Raw genomic sequence first — 22771 nt, 5'->3', positions numbered from 1 at the left:
CTACTTAGTAGAAAAGAAAAGAAAATACCAGCAGGGTTTTCTTTCAAATTCCCATCATCTATGTTAACTCTGCCCTCATATCTCATAAAAAAAATTAGAAACCAAATCTGATAAATTTAATTTGGATTTGATATTTCAAAACTTTGACAAGGTCTTCCCTATGTTTTTATTTTTAGAGAAGTCAGAAAAGGCTGAGGCTACAAGTGCCAATATGTATTTTCTTGATGTTCTCTCAGTGTGTTAAAGTACGGACCCTTTGGCAATATTTCTCAAAGAGTTGCTTTTAAATGACATTTGAAAAGCATCTACACTGTTCACATTGTTTAAGTTCCTGGATAAATAGTCCTCTACATTATGGAAGTGAATTATGGAAGATACCAGATACAAGAGAGAAAGAGGGTCAAGTTCATTTGCTGAGATGACCCAGCAGGGAAGCATTTCCATAAATCAGTGTTTGTAAACCACAGAGAACACTGCTCCTGAGTCTTGTACTTGGTGCATTTGTCAGCAACAGGTAATTTCCCAAAGGTAGGATAAAGCAAACCAAATGTTTTAGTCCATTCTTTGAGAGTCATAGTACATTTTGGAAAACAGTGTAAGAATGTGGTTCAGATAGTCCCATCAATACCCTACTCCTTACTGTATTCATTAGTCAATTTCAATTTTTCAAATGTAGCTGCAATCACTTTCACTGTTAGTGTTTGTATATTAATACATATGTTAGGAAACTTCTTCCAACTGAAATGTTCATTCAATCTGTTCTTCTTTTCATATTCCTCACTGGCCATAAATCCAAAGACATAGATGTCATGGGACACTGAATAGCTCTTTGCCTTTGTCCTGTTCTTCCACTATAACTGAGAATAACAAGGCCATGTTCAGGAGTGATGCTGGTGTTGTTGCTGCCATCTTGCTCTCAGCCATGGATATAATCAACACGGAGGCTGGCAAAGTGGTCAAGTGGAAAATCCATGACGACACATGCCACTGATCACACTGCATCTGGAACATGGCTTGCCTCTGGATTCCCAATTATGGGGGACAATAAATGTTCTTCTGGTTAAACCGGTTGAATCCGTTGTCTATACATGACAGCCAAGAACACTGTTAGACTTAGGGAGGGCTGAGCAAACCCATGAATCAGCCCAGCCAGCCATCTGTGATGTCACGTTATCTGACAGCCCGCAGGAACAGCCTGTCCAAACCACATCTATTCCTTAACTTAAAAACTGACAACTGCTGGTAGCCCTGTAGGCTAGGGCCATCAGATTTAGCAAGTAAACACAGAGGATGCCCAGTTAAATTTTAATGTCAGATATAGAAGGAATAATTTTTATAGCATAAACATGTCCCAAATATTGCATGGGGCATACTAATACAAAAAAATTATTCCTGTGTATCTGAAATCCAAATTTAACTGGGCATCCTATATTTTATCTGGTAACCCAACTGTAGGCTCCTTAGGAAGACTTCTGAGGTGCTTGTCGGGGTGCCTGGGGTCCTGAAACCATATTTGTCTGGGACTTTTTTTTTTTTTAGATTATATTTATTTATTCACAAGAGACACGCAAGAGAGGCAGAGACATAGGCAGAGGGGGAAGCAGACTGCTTCCTGGGAGCCCAATGTGGGACTGGATCCCAGGACCCCGGGATCATGACCTGAGCCAAAGGTAGATGCTCAACCACTGAGCAACCCAGGAGCCCCATGTCTGGGAATCATTTTTAAAGACCATTGTCTAGGTGAGCCATTTCCCAAATTAATGAAGAATGACCACAAGGAAATAGGTTCTCACTGGACTTTGGGCCCTTTCTTGGTAGGGCCAAGTGAGTCTTCTCCTTTGTCCCTTCTTCTTTGTACCATTCTCTATCTCTTATCACATGCCCTTCCCCAATTTCCAAGAAACTGGGGCTTCTCCTAATGTTCTTCAGCCATCAGAAACCCTCTTGGGCTTCTGGTCCAAGTGTGCTCCAGCATTACTTCTTTCTTCCTCTTTCTGCACAACCTCCCGCTCATCCCTGGTCACCACCAGGGGACACGAATCTGTGAATGGCTGACAGATGGACTGTCCCTCTGGGAGCATCTGCTCTTTGGCTTCTTTGCAGGAATGCTTCTCAGTCTGGTCTTATGGAAAACAGCATGGCAAAGTGAAGCCTTCTGGGCAGCAGGTGGGCCTTTTATTGCCCCAGAAACTCTCAGCCTCTGGCATCTGCTTCTGGAATCTGGCATCTCATTCTGCTGATGATCTTGGCTCAGATGCTGATCGGGACCCAGGCCCCACCTCTGGAGTCACCAAAGGGGGACTGGCACCCTCTCCATAGTAACCTTAACCAGCCCTTAATAGAAATGAAGGAAGTTTCCTTTTCTCTTTAGTTGAGATAAAAAATGTGCTCTTAAACTTTTCTTATTAGAAAATGGAGGAAAGTGAAAGCAAAGCAAAGAATCCAAAGCATATAAATGGCTGTTTGCAGAGATCACTTTCTGATTCTCACTCCTCGCCCACACAGAGCAACCTCCTTGGCACAGTTATGAGGAAGTCAGCCTTGGACCTTACACACTCGACTCTCCTGTACCCAATGAGCACCTTGAGATAAAATCGGGTGAGGCTCTGAGGTGTGACTCTCACTTGCTCCCTGTATCTGCTCCTACCTCCTACAGCAGATCCCACTGCACAGCCCACAGGGACCCTTTGAGTAGAGGGCCCACTCTTTTGAGTAAAGGAAGAACTTCCCTCTCTGGCTCTAAAGGATGCCTCTCCCTGGTCCCTTGCCCTCCTGGACCCTCTGGTCCTACCCTGGGAGTCCCCATGGCTCTGCCTCCCTTTTGCTTTGTCTGGCTTTGGTCCCTTCAGTGAAGGTTTGTGTCCTCCCCAGAAGACTCTAGGGCTGCCTGGAACTCATGCAGCCCTGCAAGCAGCTTCCACCTCTCTTGGGATGTGTCTCATCCCACCAGTTTCCTGTCTTAGCCCTGCCTTCCCCCTTCTCTCATCAGCTCCAGTCTCCTGTGGCCCACCCACTAGGTTCCCTCACTTTTTGTTGGTGAGAAGTTCTGGCCCTCAGTTCATTTGCTGCAAAGATAAAGATCTCAATTACAGATGTCATAATCTTCAAAGAGCACCACTGAAGTATTATGTTATTTGGTTACTAAACATGTCTGGCTCCCTTCCCTGGGGTCATAATGGTAGTAAGAGAGTGGCAAGAAAAACCAGTTTGTCAACAGGAGAAGTTGGGAGATTCTCCGGAGTTCTAATTCCCACTCAACTACCATATACCAAACATGCATATAGTGACCTAATTTACTCCTTCTAAGAGCTTTTTTAAAGATGAGGAAACTGAAGCATTCCTGTACCCCTTACCCCTGACCTAGTACTGTCTCTATTATGGAGCTATCGCCTTCATGTGTATCTTTGTTATGGGTTGAATTATTTCTCTCCCCAAATTCATATGCGGAAACCTTAATACTCAGTGCCTCAGCATATGACTATAATTGGAGATACGGGCTTTAAAGAGTAATTAAAGCAAAATGAGGTCATATGGGTGGGCCCTAATCCAATGTGACTGGTGTCTTTATAAGAAGAGGAGATTAAGACACAGACACACACACACACACAGGGAAAATCATGTGAGGTTACGGAGATGGTGGCATCTATAAGCCAAGGAGAGAGGCCTCAGAAGAAACCACCCTGCCAACATCTTGATCTTGGACTCCAGCCTCCAGAACTGTGAGTAAATAGATTTCCCTTGTTTAAGTCACTCAGTCCAGGTATGTTGTTTTGGCAGCACTAATGAGCTAACATGGCCTATTATCACACATCAAGGTCATCATTTCTCTGGTCTCATATGAGTGGGGGGTCTCTTCTGGGGGTAGATTGTGAGAGCAATGGATGGGGGCTGGGGATAATCCAAGGCAGCATTCCATGTGGATTGCTCTATCCTTGCTTAAGACCACTTGCCCTCCTTTCCAAGCCCCATGTCCCCATAGCAGCTGCCGAGTCCCGATCATAGAAAGGTAACGTGGGAAGAAAGGGGAGGTTGGTTTGAGAAGACACACAAGGAATGTTCTCTGAGCAGTATTCCAGGGTTGTGGGATCTTGCTTCCCAAATTTTATAAAAGCTACACTTAGGACTTGAAAAAAGAAATCCACAGAAAGAACAGAAGAAACAAGGTAAAACAGGGGGAAAGAGGGAAAAACCCTAATTTGATAGTAGAAATATGTAATATCACCTCTTATTGCAAAGTACACTATAGGTTACCAAGCATTTAACCTTGATGGTCAGGATCAAGGCTGTTTGGTGAACAGAACAGACATTCTTCTTCCCACTTTACAGATGAGGCAAGTGAAGGTGAATGTCTTGCCCAAAGGCATTCCAAGGGGAAGACATGGAGATGGAGCCCAGATTTGCCCCAGGAGCTGCGCAGCGTTCCGTGCATGTGCTCCTGCTGGCCATTCCTCCTGGTGCCCTTCCCTTGATGAAAATCGTGGGATTTCCCCACCACTGCCCTGGTGAGGTTGAGCTGAGACCCGGGGCCCCAGTAGGTCTGTGCCTGTCTCTGGGAACCTACCCGCCATTCCCTGAGCTCTTTAGCTTTCCCCTCTTCTCCACAGAAAGAAGAATGCGATTTTGCCAGGTCGACAGCAATAACACCCACTTTTGACAGCCCTCAAGTCCTCCCAGCCAGAAGCCAAACAGAAAGTCAAAGCCGGCTGTGTTTCCACCACCCCCAGGGTGACTCTGTTTAAAATTAAAGCTCAGCATGTTTTCTTTTTTTAATTCACAATTTATTGTAAGGGGAGAAGAAAAGCTCTTGCCCTAGCGATTAAGTTTTCAGAAGGATCACCTTTTAGCAGGGCTCTAGCAGGATTGCTGCTGGAAGGCAGGGGTATTTAAAGAATGTGAGCTGGAGTTCTTTCTTCTAAGCTCTTTATTTCATTTGCATGGTGCTAAGGCATTTGTCATGAGAGGGGCATTTCATAGTTATCAGGTCAAGTGCAATAAACTGGTAAGCAACAGACTGCCATCAAGGTGAAATAATTTCTGACACTTAATGGTCATTAATATGGAAGGCTGTCCATCACTATCCCTGCGTCTTGTTGCTCAGGGCTCCCCACTTTTTGGCTGTGGCAGGGAAAATAGCTGGGTTGGGGTTTGGAAGCTGCTTCTGGGAGCAGCAGCTAGGTATTATTTGGTTGCTAAAGTTGCTTCTTGGTTAAGAGCTAGCTCTAACCTTCCCAGGGCCATGTTTCCTTTAGGGAAACACAGAACACCCTTGTCTTCCGCAGAGTCATGCCCCCCAACCCTCCGGCACCTATGTTGCTGTAAATCAGGACTTTTGGTGATTTGGGGGAAGTCTGGGAAGGCTCAAGCTCTGGCCCAAATAAATCAGGCAGGCTAAATCCTCAATGCTAGGAGTCATCCATTAATTTGGAATTAGTGATCGTCTAGGCTGGAATGAGTTAGACACAAAAGAGGCATGGCAGACAGACTCTAAGGTGATCCCCGTGACTCCCTCCTATGGTGTTTATGACTTTGCATTCTCTGTTCCCCTTGAGTGTGGGTGGGTTCTGTGACTTGACATTAACTGAGAGACTGTGCCTCGGGTGTTAATTACCAGACTATGTTACCGCTCAGTCTCCCTAGATGGCTCATCTCTCTCTCCTGCTGGCCTTGAAGAAACCAGCTACGCGTTGGGACTGCTGACAGAGGACTCGTGCCAAGGAACCACAGTGGCCCTTAGCAATGGACAGCAGCCTCTGGCTGGCAGGTGGTGAGCAGTGTGATGCTCTCAGTCTTATGACCACAAGGAAATAGGTTCTAACAACCTGAGGGAACGTAGAAGCAGATTCTACCCCCGTCAAGCCTCTAGATGACAGAACAGGCTGCCTGTCACTTTGATTTTTGCCTGTGACCCTGAGCAGGGACCCAGGAAGACCATGCTCAGATCCCTAATGCCCAGAAACTGGGAGACAATGTGTGTTGCTTAAAGCTGCTTAGTTTGCAGTAATTTGTTATGCAGCAGTGGATGACTGGTACAAAGGATTTGTGGAGTAAAGGAATCAAGCAATGTCCCAGGGGTGTCATGGAGCTACTGAAGAAGACAAGCTATGCCAGCCTTTTTAGAAGGACCATTTGCATTGAGGAGGAGGAAACTGCTTGAGTTTCTTAGCCATCTTCCTAAAGAAGATGTGATAGAAATGCTTCGAGGAGAATCTGGGGAAAGCATGGGGTTCATCAGTTCCTGGATGGACTTGATCAACTCATTCCTGTGGAACGAATGAGTCCAGTAAAGACCATGGGAAGTGCCACAACCGTGGTGTGTAGTGTCCCAGCCTATGTGATGGATAGAGGGGGGTCACTGTGGCTGGAGTGGAGTGGACTCGAGCTAGTGCTAGCAAAGTGGGTCAAGGAGGTCAGATAGACCCAGGAAGCCTCTGTAAGGACTTTGGCTTTTAGTGAATAGCATTGGAAACTGTTCAAAGGTGTTGAGGAGTGGTGAGGGGAATGGCATGACCTGACATGTTCTAAGGTCACCTGTACTCTCAGGACCAATTTGTGAGTGTGTGGGAGGAGTCAGTGACCTGGTGGCAGAGATTTTGATTCACTTTTGCATCCCTCACATGACTTAGCATAACATCTGACATATTAACTGTTCAGTGTTTGTTGGATTGAATTGAATGTATAAACCATCCATTATTGCTGTAAGATTTTTTAAAATTTCTTTTTACTTATTTATTTGAGAGAGAGAGAAAGAGAGTGTAAGAATCCCAACCAGACTCTACACTCACCACAGAGCCCAACAAGGAACTTGATCTCATGACCTTGAGATCATGACCTGAGCTGGAATCAAGAGTCGGACACTTAACCGATTGAGCCACCCAGGCGCCTGGCTGTGAGATTTTTTAACATTCTGAAAAGTTTAAGCCCCAAACATATGCATGACGTTTAACTGGTTTATCAAAGCCATTGACATAACTGGCGAAATTGAAAGCAAAGCTGTGTTGTTGAGTAGGGCATTTCTGGTTTTTTAATCCTCCTCAAATGTCATGGATGAGAAAAAAATGAGCAGGTGTTATCTTAGGCAGGTGAAGGGCAGCCCCTCCCTTGCCTGGTGATGTTAAAGAGGATGGGATAAGACCTTATCCCCTTGTGTGTGTTGGGAGGTGCAGGATTGTCCTCTCCCACAAGGGCTCTTGCAAATCTTTGCCCATAGCATCTGCTACTGAAACCATTCAAGTTTACCTTGTCACTTCCACTCTTGTTATTTTGATTGCTATAATTGTTTTTTCTCCAAAAAGATCTAGGATTCCACAGGAACCGCTAGGACCAATAACATATTGAAATGTATGAATAGTTGTGTACGTAAGGTATGTGTGATGATGGATTCTATGTGTGGATGAGGCTAGGCCACAGTACCCGAATGTTTGGTCAAATACCAGTCCAGATATTGCTATGATGGTATTTATTAGATATAATTAAATCAGCACACATGGGGTAAAGCTGATTATCCTTTGTATTGTAGGTGGGCCTCATCCAATCAGTTGAAAGCCTTACGAGAAAAGACCTAGGTCCCTACAGAGGGAATTCTGCTTCTGCACTGCTCTCAGATTCAAGACTGCAGTATCACCTCTTGCCAGATTTTCTAGCCTACAAGCCTGCTTTGCAAATTTTGGACTTGCCAGCCCCCAGTCATGTAAGCCATTTCCTTAAAACTACTCTCTCTATATAGATAGATATAACGATATATGGATATCCTATTGACTCTACTTCTCTGGGATCCCTAACTCATACAATGTGAAAATTCTGAGACCAGAAGTCTGTCTACTTCTCCCTCTTCCCCTGAAGATTAGGCTAGGTGTCTGTTACATTGTCATGTCAACCTGGAGTGAAGCATGAGGTGTTTCCTACATGAGGAGGCATTGTCTGAGTGAGGGTAGGTTGAAGTGTGCCACCCTCAAACTAGGCCTGGTGTTGCTGGCTTTGTGAGCAGAACTCTCTAAGGCAAGCTTCTCAGGGTAACATCCTAGCCACCACTGGAGCCCTTGGTGGTTTGGGCCCTCCTACCTGTCCCTCGCCTCCCTTGGTCCCAGGGGTCCAGACTCTTGGTAAACCAGGGGCCTACTCTCTCCTAAGGTGTAGCTTTCCCCAAGGACCTTTTCTCTCTACTCCCTACTCCTCACTAATGGTGCCTCAATTCAGAGGGGATCTGATCAAGCCAAGGACACAAAGCTGAAGGCACTTTATAATCTCAGCTTTTGTCCTGGTAAAGAACACATAGGTCAGAAGGGTTTCCCACTGATGGATTTACATGGAAGCATTTTGTGAGCATGTTTAGATGCCCTGGCTCCCTTTTATTGCCCAGTATCCAACAGGATGAAAAGGCATGGAGGCATTGTGGTTATACTCAGAGGTAGCTGCATATAGTCACCCCTTTCCTCCAGTCTCCCCTTTCCTTAAGCTCCAGCTTCAGTGGGTGACAACCAGGAGAGTGTGGTCAGCCCAGGTAGTGCTGGAAGCTGGGGTGTCAGGTCTCTAGCCTGGAAATAGGGGTGATTTCTAGTGGGTCCTCATTGCTGAGCTACAACAGCTCCATGCTACACTTATAACTCCTAGGGAAACCAATCCACACCTGCAGGGATCCTGTCCCCAAGTTCTCTCTGCCTAATGACCATCCCTGATGGCAAAAAGAGTGATAGTTGGAGTAGGAATCTTGCTGTTTGCCCTTTTTAGAAAACATGTTTTCCTAAATGATGAGACCAGTAGAATCTACCCCGGGGAAGGGTCCTGGAGTTGGCCACACTCTTACCCAGAAGCATTTCCTCCCCGTTGGGAAATGAACTGGCCAGCTAGCAGTATCCAGGTAGATTCCTGAAGGGTGAAGAGTCTTGCTGCTTCTCTGGGCTGGACTCTCATCCCACCAGAGCCCTCCTTCATTGTCCCATCATCATCACTGAGAGAGAGTCAGAGACCTGAGGGATAGCCTTTTTTAGGACCCTTCTCCTTCTGCCCTGGGGCCATTTTGTCTGTTTCTGTGGTTTAAGGATTGGTGTGCCTGAACCTGGAAATAGGGTATGGCTGTGCCTGTCCCCAGCGCTGTGACTGGCATGACTTGCATGAATCACTGAGTCACACTGATGTCCAAGCTGCCAGTGGGGCAGCTTGCCAGTGAAATATAACCACATTTTCCTTCTGAAAGGACAAGAGTGACTGTTCTCTTCATGTATTGACACAGATCAACCTATTTAAAATGCTAAAAGATGATGCATCTCCTCAAATAGTCGTTGCATTATAAGGCCAGCTCAGCTCTTCAGGGGTTTCAATTAGTGCTCGGCACAGCATGGAGGATAGAGGAGAGCAACATCTGAACAGCCAGCCAGCTAGCCAGCAGTCTGGGGAGGGGGTCTCCTGTCTCTTGAATTATAGTAGCATCATTTATATAAGAAGGGGAGAGAGACAGAGACAAAGAGAAAGAGAGATAGAAAAAAGTGAGAAACTGAGAAAGAGAAGAAACAGAGGCAAGGAGAGACAGAGGGAAAGACAGAGATGGAGAGAGAGAGAGAAGAAGGGAATGTCTTACTGTGGAGGATGGATGGGGAGGTTTGGGGAGGCGTAGAGGTGGGGGGGGGTCTTCTGCTCCAGTAGCTGTAGTCCAGGTAGGATCCCATCCATTTCCCCTTTCACCCTCAAACCTGCCAGGGAAAAATCCCTGTGGCAAGTGCGCAGATGATCTAAGGAAGTGATCAGTGGAGAGAAGGAGGGTTTCTTTCCTTCCTTGGTGCTTTTTTCCTCTCAGATCATGTTTCTTTCAAGTGAACTTTTCAGCACAGCCCTGGGACCCACCAGCAAGAATGAGGTTGTCTCCATCTTCGCTACAGCCTAGAGCCAGACTTGCTTGCCCCTGTCACTGTGGGATGAACAGGCAGCAGGAGCTGGGGGTGAGGGGTGAGGGGGGGTGGTCCTGAGTTGCAGGTCCTGAGCGCTGTGGCCTCAGTGGCCAGCCCCCCTCCATCAGGCCATCATGTGGAATGCACACCGTGTTCCCCTGGCAGGAGGATCCCACAGATCACAGCTCCCCTCTCACTCCTCCAGCACCTGGGACAGCTCGCGAGTGCGGCACCTCGGGCTCTCGCTACTGCCAGGGGCCTGCCATTTTCGAGAAGTCTCCGACTTCTTCCAGCCCATGTCTCCAGCTACCTGAATGCTTCAGTCCATGTTCTCCTGACCCTCTTTCTTTTCCCACCTCTCTGTTTTCCCTCTTTTTCTTCCTTCTCCTCCACCTCCTCCTTCTGCTTCTTCATCTTCTGAAGCCCCAAATTTTTCTACTGAGGGCAATTACTGCCGAGTCCTTAATTTGGAAACCATTGTTTTGTCTCCACTAAGAATCCTATAATCAGGATTCGGGGGGATATAAAATGAGCTTCCACCATTCATGCGTTAAGAATAAAATGTTCCCTATCCCTCCCTCCATTTCACATTTAATAAACTGACATGCGTGTCACCACAAAGAAACCAGCGGTGTGTGTGTGTGTGTGTGTGTGTGTGTGTGGTCATCTCCACAGTGAATAAGACAACGGGTGGCGGGAGACAGTACTCTGTCTGCAAGCACAGAAATACAAGGGCACACTTCCCTTGGATCTGGAAGTACAATTGCAGCCCATTAAGTAGTGAACTGTGCCTTCTTCCCTGGTTTATCCATGAATAGGCAGGCAGAGGGAGGGCAGGGAGTATGCAACTGCAAAACCATCGCAGAGATAAGGAACACAACTCGATTCACTTACAACACTGTGAGCATGTGTGTGAGCACATGGGTGTGAACGGCGTTCTCTAGGACCTTTTTTGTTCACTGCATCTCCATGAAGTAGGCTGGGGTCTCTGGTTATCAGCTGCAGCTGACTGAGGAGTACCAGAACAAATGCCATGCAAATTCCAGTCATTTCTCAGCATACTCTGGATCCGTGGATTCCTAGGACTATGAGTCGAGTGGAGCAGTCAGGTTCTGGGCGCCAGCTAAGTGAAAGGAAGGCAGGCCTGGGAGAGAACATGAGCTATTAGAGGCTACATTGCAAGAGACAGACCAGGCAGGCACAGAGGGGGCACCTGCCCTTACACTGTACATATGCATGGCTCCCTCCTTGCTGAGCTCCAGGAATTAAAGGCCTGAGTCCCAGGAGGAAGAGTGGCCCCTACTTTGCCCAATCTCGAGTGCTCATCTGTAAAAAGGCAATATGCATTGCCTACCTGCTAGAAGGGGCCTGGATGTGAATCTCTGAGTATACCTAAACTCAGTTTGGAGGAGAGAAATTATAAAAAGCTGCATTATTTAATATCTCCTTATTTTTATTATCATATTTCCTTATGCCTTCTTTTAGGCGGTCTTTATTTCTCTATAACACAGACCTAAAACTAAGCCCACATCTTTTCCTATCTCCCTACCTGCCAATTACCACTGACCCCATCCCATGTCCTACTCACTTCAGGTCCCAGCTCTCTGGCTGTCAGAGTCCCCCCAACCAAGCCAGTGGTGTATCCACCATGGAGCTCACAAGTTATCCATGCTGCAGAGCACAGAGCAAAAGGGTCCACTCAAGAGGCAGGATCTCAGAAGTGAAATCAAGTGACAAGCTGAGCACATTGTTCTTAGAGAGGGGCCAAGGCCAGAGAGATTCCAAGCATAAACCACCAAGACAGGAACCACGGAAACGAGAAAGAGGGACATTTCAAAGCAGGGGCCTGGTGATGGAGCCTGAGAAAGTGCTCTCATCAAAAGAAGGTGTCTAGCAATTGATTATCATGAATGTGGTAATCAGAGAAGATCAATCCTGCTGCAGACCGAAGAGGTTATCTCTCTGGGGAATATAAGCCCTAACCAGGGGCAAATGCAATTGGCCTGCTTTGGTCTGCATACTTGTGTCGCCTTGCCCCCAAATTCGTATCTTGAAGCCCTAGCCCTCAGTATGAAGATATTTGGAGGTGGGGTCCCTGGGAAGCAAGTTCAAATGAGGTCATGAGGGAGGGACCCTACTTTGACAGAGCTGTGCTCATAGAAGCAGAGGAAAAGATCCGAGCCCTTTCTCTCTGCACCGTGTGAGCGCACACGAGAAGGTGGCCATCTACAATCCAGAAAGAGTCTTCGCCAGGAACTTAACTGACTGGAGCTTTGCTCTTACTTCCCAGCCTCCAGAATTGAGAGAAATTAATTGCTATTGCCTAAACCACCCAGTCTATGGTATTTGACTAGGACAACGCCCAAAGGCCATGACACCTGATGCCATTTACTGTGTCCCAAGAAGATTCCAAGTGCTTTGCATAATCAGCTCTTTTCATCCTCATCATTTTAACCTCACAAACCAATGAAGTAAGTGATTTTCAACACAGAGCACAGATGACAACAGCAGGTGTCAGGAGGTAGGGAGACATGCTAATTTGGGTGGCTGGTACGTGCAGCACCTGGACCTCACACTCCCGTGGTCTGGCATCACAGTCTGGACAGTGAACCTTAGGGCCTCAGTGCCTTGTGAGGTTTTAATGGCAGGAGTGTTAGTCAGGGGAAGGACACTTTCAGGTTCCCCTGACTAGTGGCCTGAGGCTGCTGTCACCTACCTCTCTGTGAGTCCATCCCTTTCAGGGTAGGTCAGTGGGCAGCATCAGATGAGTTACTAATCTGGGGGGTTAGTGAAGGTACAGAAAGGTTAGGCCTCCTGGTGATTCATTCTTCTCTCTCTGTGTGCCCTTCTTGGCCTTTTGGTCCCCACTTCCCCCAAGAAGGCTCTTCCAGCCATTCCTAGGATGGGACAAGGGCAGAACCTGTGACTTGGCTGAGCCACAGAAATAGGGATTCCCTTCCCATGGTTGTTCTGAGGTCCTCTCCCTGAGCACAGCCAGCAGATGGGAAATATTCCCCACCTGTTCCTCAGGAAAGGGATATTTCACGGCTGCCCTCGGGTGACCAAGGTGAGGGTGAGCATGCACCTTTGGCCGAGGCCACACATAGTGGCCTACCGCTCTGTGCATGTGATAATGACAGCTTCTGTCACATGAGCTGCAATGCTGCTGATCCCTCTAACACTAGAAGTAGTTATTTTAAAGGGAGAAATCATGAGTCCAGAAGGGGACATCAACAGCATGAGAACACCATCTGTGCCACCAGGGTTCCCGAGGAGGCTTAAGATGGCTTTAGCTGTGGCAAATCAAGCCTTCGCAGGTACTGCCTTTCCTCTACAGACCAGCAGGGAAGGAAAGTTCCAGAGTGGCTCTGTTATCTCAGCTCTCATAGAGGAATATGTGTACGAGGAAAGGTCAACTGGTGGAAAGGAGTAGCTTTCAATAGTGGTTTTCTTCTTTGCTCTTTTCCTAATATTTGACTTTTAATGTGGATTTTTTTTTTAGATTTTATTTATTTATTCATGATAGACATAGAAAGAGAGAGAGAGAAAGGCAGAGACACAGGCAGAGGGAGAAGCAGGCTCCATGCAGGGAGCCCGACGCGGGACTCAGTCCCGGGATTCTAGGATCATGCCCTGGGCCAAAGGCAGGAGCTGAACCTCTGAGCCACCCAGGGATCCCCTAATGTGGATTTAAAACTTTTTCCAGCAACTATTTTGTGGTGTGCATTTCTAAATCATAGCAAGTTAATAACGTTTCTATTTTACCAAGCACTGAAGACGTCCTTTCAAAAATCCAGCTAGATGATATGCTGTAGTATGTGTATCTATTTATTTTATCTGCTTAATGAGCCACAAAGTAGTAGCGGCCACAATGATAGCAGTGTCTGGGCTGCAGCAAGTAAATGATGATGTATCTATCACATACTTTGTCAGGCATCTATATGCATTGGGCCTCCAGACAACCTTCTAGTTGGATACTTTTCTTATCGTTGTTTTGCAGATGAGGAAACAGAGGGACAGAATAACTTGTCCAAGGTAGTTGGTGGGCATTTAAAAGACCAGAGACACTACTTCGTACGGTATCTGGCCACCTGGAGAGTAGTATAAGCCCAGCTTCCTTCCATGTAACTTCCAAGATTGAGATCACTGAACCACCAATTAGACTGGTCTAACTAATTGGTAGATCTGTGCCTCTTCTCATTCTCCATTATCCTCTATCCCTCTTTTCTCTTCTTTCTGATTACAAGAGAAACACTTATTTACATCTCCTAATCAATCACTTCCTATTGTGGACTGGATTATGACTCCCCAAATTCATATGTTGAAGTCCTAACCAGTCGTACTTCAGAATACAGCTGTATTTGGAGACAGGGTCTTTTAAAAAGATAATTATGTTAGGGGTGCCTGAGAAGTTCAGTCTGTTAAGATTCCAAATCTTGGTTTCAGCTCAGGTCATGGTCTTGGGGTCATGGGATCAAGCCCCATGTCAGGCTCTAAGCCCAGTATGGAGTCTACTTGAGATTCTTTCCCCTTCCTTCTCCCTCCTCTGTTCCTTCCTCTGTTCATGTGTACACTCTCTCTCTAAAATAACTATTTATTAAAAAGAAGGTAATTAAGTTAAAGTGAGGTCATTAGGTGGGCCTTAACTCAACATGACTGGATCCTCACAATAAGAGGAAATGTGGGCACTCAGAGACACCAAGAGTATGTGTTCAAGAAGACCATGTAAGGACACAGGGAGAAGACACCATCTATAAGGCAAGAAGAGAGGCCTCTGGAGAAACCAACCCTGCTGACACCTTGATCTTGAAATTCCAGCCTCCAGAACTGAGCAAATAAATTTGTTGCTCATGCCCCCCAAGTCCTTGGTATTTTGTTATGACAGTTAGAGCAAACTAATATATTTCCAAAGTGTCAGTGGTTGAACATGATTTGGTCACAGTCATCGTCCATGACTCCCAGTCCAGTGAGGGAGACAGAGCAGTTAGGAAATAAGGACAAGATAGTTTGATGAACACTGAGGGTGGTACACAAAGACCTATGGGAATCCATGGAGGCACTGCTGGGGAGGCCCAGTGCAAGGGAGGAGGTGAAGAATGGTTGGTTTGAGAGATGACCTTTGAGCTGAATCAGAAAGAATTCGGGTTAACTAGGCTAACAAGAGAGAAAGGCACTCCAGATAGAACAGCAAGGACAAAGGAGGCTGGGATTCAGGAATCAAATATGGTGGATCCTTGGTGATCTCAGATTTAACATTTGCAGTTTTGGCAGCACTTGAATGAATAGGCAGGTCCTTGGCACGTACTAATCTGTAATTTTGCAAAGGCACAAGGGCAAATATGAGGGAGTGTGTTGTCAGTGTGGGAACAAGTCGCCTGAGCTATTAAGTGAGCTTCCACATTGAAATAATTCATTCAACACAAAGCATGATTTTGGTCTCATAAAGACCCCGTGAGAAACAATGTTGTAGATTAGGAAATGGAGAAAATTACATGTTAGAACCATACTCAAGTCTCTGAGCGTTTTTGAAAGTCTCTAGTGAATCTCTTGTGGATGTTAAGGGTCCTTGTAGGTCTGAGATTAATATCCTCCTGTGTTGGATTAAATATGTTTTCATTTTCTACCATTGTTCCCCCCTTAATTCAGCTATTCACCTTTTTTTGTGTGTGTGTGAGCATTTCTACTTTGTGCCAGCCACCATGCTAGGTATACAGTGGTGACAAAACACACATGCCTCTGCTCTCCTGGAGCTCACAAACTATTGGAGAGGGATAATGAACCAGGAAGCAGACATATATGATTGCTATTGGTGAGATATGGTACTGAGAAAAAGTGCGGGGCTTTGGGAGAAAATAGCTGGTAGGGACAGATGGTGATGGGTCAGCAAAGGGTTTTTTGGGGAGGCAAAGGATAAGCAAGCCTACTTTCCCCGCAGACAGAGGGAGGAGCGGGCCTGAGGGCTCTGACATGGAAGCAAGGTGTGCTGCAGGAATGGCAGGCAGAGAGTGTGGGGTGTTGAGAGAGAAGGAAGAGCAGCATAAGGTGAGTGGGAGGAGTGAGTGGAGCCAGATTGAGGCCTGTGGCCATGGTAGGAATTTGAGTTTATTCCTCATGAAATCAGGAGTCTCTGAGGGCTTTTAAACAGGGAGTGTCAGGCTCATCCTGGTGGCTCTTACAGGGAAAATGGACGGGAGGAGGCTTGTGCAATCCTGCCCAATCAGATTGGATCAGCAATGGATGCCCAGTCAGAACACAGCTTGCCAGGTATGGCTGCAGATTGGAATCCCTTGGGAGCGCAAAATAATACTGATGTCTGGGTCTCCGGCATCCCAGACATTCTGATTTAATTGTTCTGGGGTACAGCCTGGAATTTTAAGAAGCTCTCAGGTGATTCAAATGAGCAGCAAACCTTGAAGCTTTCTGGATCTAGAAGGTTCAAGAAAGGATTCAGTAGAGATTTGAGGGTGCGGTGTACTAGGGTTGCGGCCATGAGAAACAAAGTCATGAACAAATACATGAAATGCATTTTAGAGACAGAAACAATAGCTCAGCAGGTACTCTGGTTATGAGTGGCAGAGGAGCAGGAGGATTTAAAGATTACTCAGAAGTGAGGCCTGAGCCACAGATAGACATTTGGGAGCCATTGGTATTTGAGTTGGTATTTAAAGCCACAGGAATAGAAGCAATCACATGGGAGAGAATATGACCAGAGAAGGGCTCAATCTTAATAAGGTGGGGAGAAAGAGGTTTGACTGAGGTGGGGTGGGGTGTAAATGAGATACGGTGCCACAGAGGTACGCCTGAGGAGGGCCTGACCATTGATAAGAAGAGCAGTGCTCCCTCCATTTTAGCAGGAGGAATGAACAAGAAGGGGGCAGTTTGAGCGGCTTTGTAAATTAGCTATGGGAAAGTGAGAGCACTTTTAACTGCTAGATTTCATTTTCTCAATTGAATTTAAGCAGGTAGGAGCTGAGGGTGGGTGGCCAGGTAAGGAATGGGGTGAGGAGGAGGGGTGGCAGTTTTGAGGAGTTTATAGAAGATCTGAGATAGTCATGGGGTTGAGGGAGGAGAACACACTTATTGGAAAGGGCTCTGAGTTTAGGGTAGCTCTGTGTGTCCATCTGAGGATGATGGTCATGCCTTTATGGTGACTGTCGAGGTGTGCGTTTGTCTCCATCAACAAGGCTTGGAGTCACAGGTGTAGGCACAGAGAGGTAGCAGGCTTCATCCCAGGTTGGAATTTGCGCATCTTTGGCAATTTTAACAGTTTTAATAAAGAGTTGGGGGAGAGCCTAGATTATGGGGTTAAGTATATAAATAAGAGATGTGGGGACCCTGAAGGGTGCACTGCTCCATTTCTCTTCAAGACAACCAGGTGATGGTACCCTTTATTCCTCCTGAACCCTCAGTAGGATCCTGCTCTCCTGGCTGCTCCCAGTCATGACTACAGGTCCCAATGTCATGGTGAGGGCACTGGATTTACTTTGTATTTTCTAAACAATATTTGTATTGGTTTCCTATTGTGAATTTCCTGTGTGATGTCACAACATAATAATTTAAAAAAAATTTTTTTTATGATAGTCACAGAGAGAGAGAGAGAGAGAGGCAGAGACACAGGCAGAGGGAGAAGCAGGCTCCATGCACCGGGAGCCCGACGTGGGATTCGATCCCGGGTCTCCAGGATCGCGCCCTGGGCCAAAGGCAGGCGCCAAACCACTGCGCCACCCAGGGATCCCACAACATAATAATTTTAAATAATATACATGTATCATCTCAGTTTCCATGGGTCAGGAGTCCAGGTATACTTAGAGTCTCACAAAGCTGTAATCAAGGTGACAGCTGGGACTAGGGTCCTATGCCAAGTAGAGGTGTTTGTTGGTGTAGTTCAGTTCTTTGCTGCTGCACAACCGATGGCAGCTTGCTTCTTCAAGACCAGTGAAGGGGCGGAAAGGCTGGGCTTCTCTTTGATTCATTCTTCCCTCTCTGTGCCCTTCTTGGCCATTGTCCTCTCTTCTAGAGCTCAGAAACGCTCTCTAGTCACATCTACGGCCACAATGGGTAGAACCTGTGACTTGACTGAGTTGCAGAGCCAGGGATTCTGGAGAGAAGAGAGCATCTCTGGAGGGAGGAGAGCATCTCTGCTGCTTCTGTTCTCTTGTCTCCAGACCAGCCTTTACAAGGTCCGTCTCCTTAGGTCAGGCCCACCCAGGATAACCTCTCTTCCAATTAATTTAAAGCTAACTGACCAGAGACTTCATTACATCTGCAAAATATTCTCACTTTTGCCAGACAACATAACAACATTGGTGATATTCAGGAGTCCAGCCAACCCTCCATGGGAGAGGGTTGCACAGAGCAGGGGCACTAGGGGAGTGGAGATCTTGGGGCTCATCATGGAATTCTGCTTACCCTCACTTTCGCATCAGGTAAATTTTTTTAAAATAGTGTTTCTTTTTCTTTTCTGAGTGCAAAAGTAATATCAGTTCATAGAGTAGAAGAATCTGAAAGCTGTAGACATGTACAGAAAGGGGAATTTAAACCCATTCATTAGAATATCATTTCTACCCTAAAATATAAACCTTATTATGACTTTTTATTTCTCTTTATATAAAGGGACCACAATATAGAATTTTTTAGATTTTCTATTAGATTAGGTGTTCTTTGAGAATATGAATATGGCTCATAGTACTCCATTGTGTGAATATGGATTCAATTTATTTACTGTATTCCACTTTACATTCTGGTTGCTTCCAATTTTTTTGCCATTATAAATAATCTTGATGAATTTACTCCAGCATACCTAAGTGCTTATTCAGAGCTCACTATTCACTTGAAATTTTGAGTCAGAGATAGTTAATGTGGTGGGACCAGATGCCAATAAAGAAATCAATCAAAAAAAAAAAAAGAAATCAATCAGAAATGACAAACATCCACAACCTGAACGATTTGTTTGGAAAATACAAAATCAGTTTTTATTTGGGCACATCCCCCCCCCCCCCCACAGGATACTGCTAAAGTGCTTTGGCATAGGGCTTCGTGAATATAGGGATGACATTTATCCCAGGTTACCCAGACTTGCACAATAACTGCTCAGCACAAGGATTTGGTTATGCCATTAACATAGTTGCATAACAGGCCCTGAAGGAAAAGATCTGAGTTGGGGAAGGGGGAGAGAGGGAAGGGGAGATGAGCTGGGATTGGGTAGGAAGGTAGACTAGGAGGATGGCAGTCACAGGGTCCCTGACCGCAGAGTTAAAGGAGAATTCTCTTTGTCTATGAGATTTGATAGCTGGGCAAACCGCCCTGGGCTGGCATAAAGCTGCCTGTAGTAATGAGCTCAATAAAGTGATTTAAAATATATTGATCTTTGTGTGTTTGTGGGTTTGGCCCTAACCTTGGTGGTTGGCTTCCTTCAGGGCAAACACTTGGTACTTTATGTGCCGTGGGAAGTCAGAACTCACGAGCCTTTGGCATTTGGGGCTGAGTTTGGTGCACTGTGAGGAGGTCTTGAACCCTGTCTGAGGATGTTTAGTTCCGAGGCTGGCAGGGCCTCGGGCCTGTGCTCCTGGGATGGGAGGCTCTAGGAAGGCAGCATGTTGGTTTTACTCTCTGAATTTTCTGGGAGTGTATGTGTGTGTGTTATAGGAGGGAAGGGGTAGGGGAAGGAGCAGGAACGATGATATAGTGGGTCCCTAGAGTGGGCCACTGAGAAATGCTGGGGAAGCTGGTCCTTGGCATAGTTATGCTTGACAAATGATATGTATTCTGGGCAGCACACCTGTGTTCTCTCTCCAAGTGCAATGGGAGCCATCTGTCCCATGACAATTGTGCCCAAGCCTTTTGCTGTGCTGTGTCTTCTGGGAGTAAATTGCTATTTCCCTTGAAGAGACTGTGTCTCCTTTGCCAAGCAGCCCAGTGGGCTCCCTCTTTCCTCTGCCGAGAAGCTCTCCTGTGGACTAGTTGTAAGTTTAGTAGGATGAATTTTCATGTGAATTAATGGCCAGGCCATCAAGCTTTAGCCACTCCCTCAAAGGAGGTATTGCTTTTTCTTTCCCTTTTTATAGTCTCAGTGAGGACCCTAAGCAGGTGTGGGAAGTGTGTATGTTTTGGAAAAAACAACCTACTGGTGGTCTGTCCATAGTGAATCTCCAGGAAGTGGCTTTGCTCCTAGAACTTTTAAAATCTTGTGCTTCTCAACCTTACAGTTATGGTGCTCAAAGACCAAGCATAGGTGTAGACCAATGGTTCTCAACTAGGGGTAACTTTGCCCCTTGGGGAACATGTAGCCATGGAGACATTTTGACTGTCAATGCTAGGAGTTGGGGAGTGGGAGGTGAATGGAGGACATTACTCATCTTGGATGGAAGTCAGGGATCTTGCTAAACATCCTACAATGCACAAGAAATATTCTACCCAAAATGTCAATAGTATCAAGGTTGAGAAATCCTGGCATAGACTGAAGTATTGCCCCTATTATCAGGAAGCCTGGCTTCTGAGTTTATAAGATAGAAACCAAAGTTTGCATGGAAGCTGTCTGCTTGAACTCTATTTAGGGAAAGAACCATGACCTACTTTTCAGCACTTTCCCTAAAGCAAGATTAGTCAAAACATTCAAATATCCCTAATGTGGAGAAAACAAACAAACAAATGTCCAAGCCTATGGGTTAAAAGACTCATTTACATAACAATGAGACACATGAAGCAAAGGCAAATCTGGGCTAAAATTGCCTCACTTTAAGTATTCATTGAGAAAGAGCTAAACTGGTAAAAGGAGCATTCCCCATCCTTCACATGCCTGCATCATGCCAGCATCCAGCAATGCTTTCAATCAGAGACAGTGTTTACTGGGCAGGAGACCTAGAGATGGCCTCCCTTTGGGCAATTTATGCTAAATTAGTTTTGTGGATGCTTCGGGTTCCAATTCCTCCAGACTTTCTTCATTACAGACAGTGCCTCTGAGACCAGTAGTGAGAAACTGTGTCTTGAATTACCGGGTCATAAATTTAATATCAGAAACCATCTTCCCTTCCTATATCAGGTACCAGGTATCAGCAAATAGTTTTTAGTGTTTTCAGAAATGCTCACACTTAAAAAAAAAAAAAAAAAAAAGAAATGCTCACACTTTAATGTGATGTCTGGGGTTTGAAGAACTCTTAGGTCAGAGGATGGGCAATGACCCCTGAAACTGTCATGCAAAATGATGTGAGACCAGTTACCTGGGAGAGAGGATCTACTGATTTCATCACATCCCTAAGGGGCCTTTATTCTGAATATTAAGAAGCATTGATATGGATTCATTTGTTCATCAAATATTTATTGAGTGCCTATTCTGTGCCAGCACTGTCTGTTTATACGGAAAAAGAAGAGGACTAGACGGTGGTGAATCATCGATTGGAACTTAAAGAAAACAGGAAGGAGTCTGAGGAAGAAAGTACAAAATTAATCAAGACACACTGAAGAAAGTAATTGAAAAATTTAAAGAGCGTAAAGATATATTTTATTTGATATTGACAGACATTTCTATTTGGACATGGACAACGCTGTAACAACATGATGGCAATGGAAACAAAGCAAAGGGAGAGCTATGGTGGTGAACACTCAGATGAAGTGGATTTTTATCAATAGGTAATTCACATCTTTTAGCTGCTAATTCTGAAAATAGGACCCAATTTGTTCCCCCTGCCAAACAGTTTTCAAAATTTAATTATCAGTTACGTTGATCATCTGTGTTTCCTACATTTTATCACCTCAGTGTTTTAGGAATGATATTGAAATGAAAGCTCGTTTTCACAAAGTTAGAGGTTAAGTAAACTCTTGTGTCTGTCACACCCATGACTTATCATGAGGGTTTCCATTTTAATTTTTTCACCATAGACACTGATTTTTCCCTTTCGTCATGATAGTTACAATCTACTTCTTAACCTGACCCAGAGATTAGGCAGTGATGCAGTGGTGGTGGGTGGAAGTTTCAGGAAGGTCACTCCCAGCCATTCAGTGGGATTGTCAAGGATACCTGAGTTCCACTCACCCCACAGTGTAATTCCTGACCCAACCCCTTGTCCGTTGGATTCATGGCTCTGAGCTAAATGGCAAAAACTTCTATTCTCCTTTGTGATTTTTAAAATTTAAATTTAATTTACTTATTTTAGAGAGAGAGCATGTGCACAAGCATGAGGGGCAGAGGGAGAAGGAGAGAGAATTCCAGGCTGACTCTGCACTGAGCCTGGAGCCTGACACTGGGCTCAGTCTCATGACCCTGAGATCACCATTGCAGGATTTCTTTTCCTTCGGCGCCTGCGGTTCTTGGTCACACTGATTCAAAGAATAGAGAGGTAGACTAGACAAAGTGATGGGCAGTAAACCAAAGCTTATTGAGTCATAGTACAAAGCTCCCAAAGAGGGAGGGACCCGAGAGGGTTGCCCTCCTTGGTGACTTGTAATCTGAGTTTCTTCATAAAGTCATCACCTTACTCATGGTCACCCTGTGAATACAAACTTGCTGTCTAAATGGTTAAGTTCACCTGTGTTTCTTTTTTTACTTAAGTATGTTAAGTCATATATGCCCACTGTTTCCCGAGCCTGAGGGGAATTCAGTTCATGCCGCTTGCCTTGAGGATGTTTAGAATCTCCATTTCATAGCATTTAGTAAGCACCTAATGGTTTATGTAGTAAATGCCAGCATCTCATTTTATAGATGAGGAAGGTGTGGATTCTAGACCTCAACCTTGAAACTGGCAGAATGAAAACTGGAATCTCCTTTCCGAGTTCCTTCCTGGAGCTTTCTTCACACTACTAAATTTCTAGAAGACACAAAAACATCAAGATAGCTTTTCTTCAGTCTTTTCTGGGCAGAGTTCAATGGCCTCTAACAGTGCCTGGGTCACAGTGAATTT

General features: G+C 45.5%; 1 long non-coding RNA gene across 1 annotated transcript; it reads left to right on the top strand.

The window, feature by feature from the left end:
* The first annotated feature begins 3202 nt into the window (after window positions 1-3202).
* On the top strand, window positions 3203-22299 carry LOC102154208. The gene is made up of 4 exons (XR_005384118.1): window positions 3203-3719; window positions 4605-4725; window positions 7517-7687; window positions 21393-22299. It is a non-coding gene; the product is annotated as an uncharacterized LOC102154208 (long non-coding RNA).
* Window positions 22300-22771: the final 472 nt, after the last annotated feature.

Source organism: Canis lupus, chromosome 35 (assembly GCF_011100685.1).
Source record: "Canis lupus familiaris isolate Mischka breed German Shepherd chromosome 35, alternate assembly UU_Cfam_GSD_1.0, whole genome shotgun sequence".
In the NCBI taxonomy this organism is placed as follows: Eukaryota; Metazoa; Chordata; class Mammalia; order Carnivora; family Canidae; genus Canis; species Canis lupus.
Note: the sequence above shows the minus strand (reverse complement) of the source record. Positions and strands in the feature narration are given on the sequence as shown.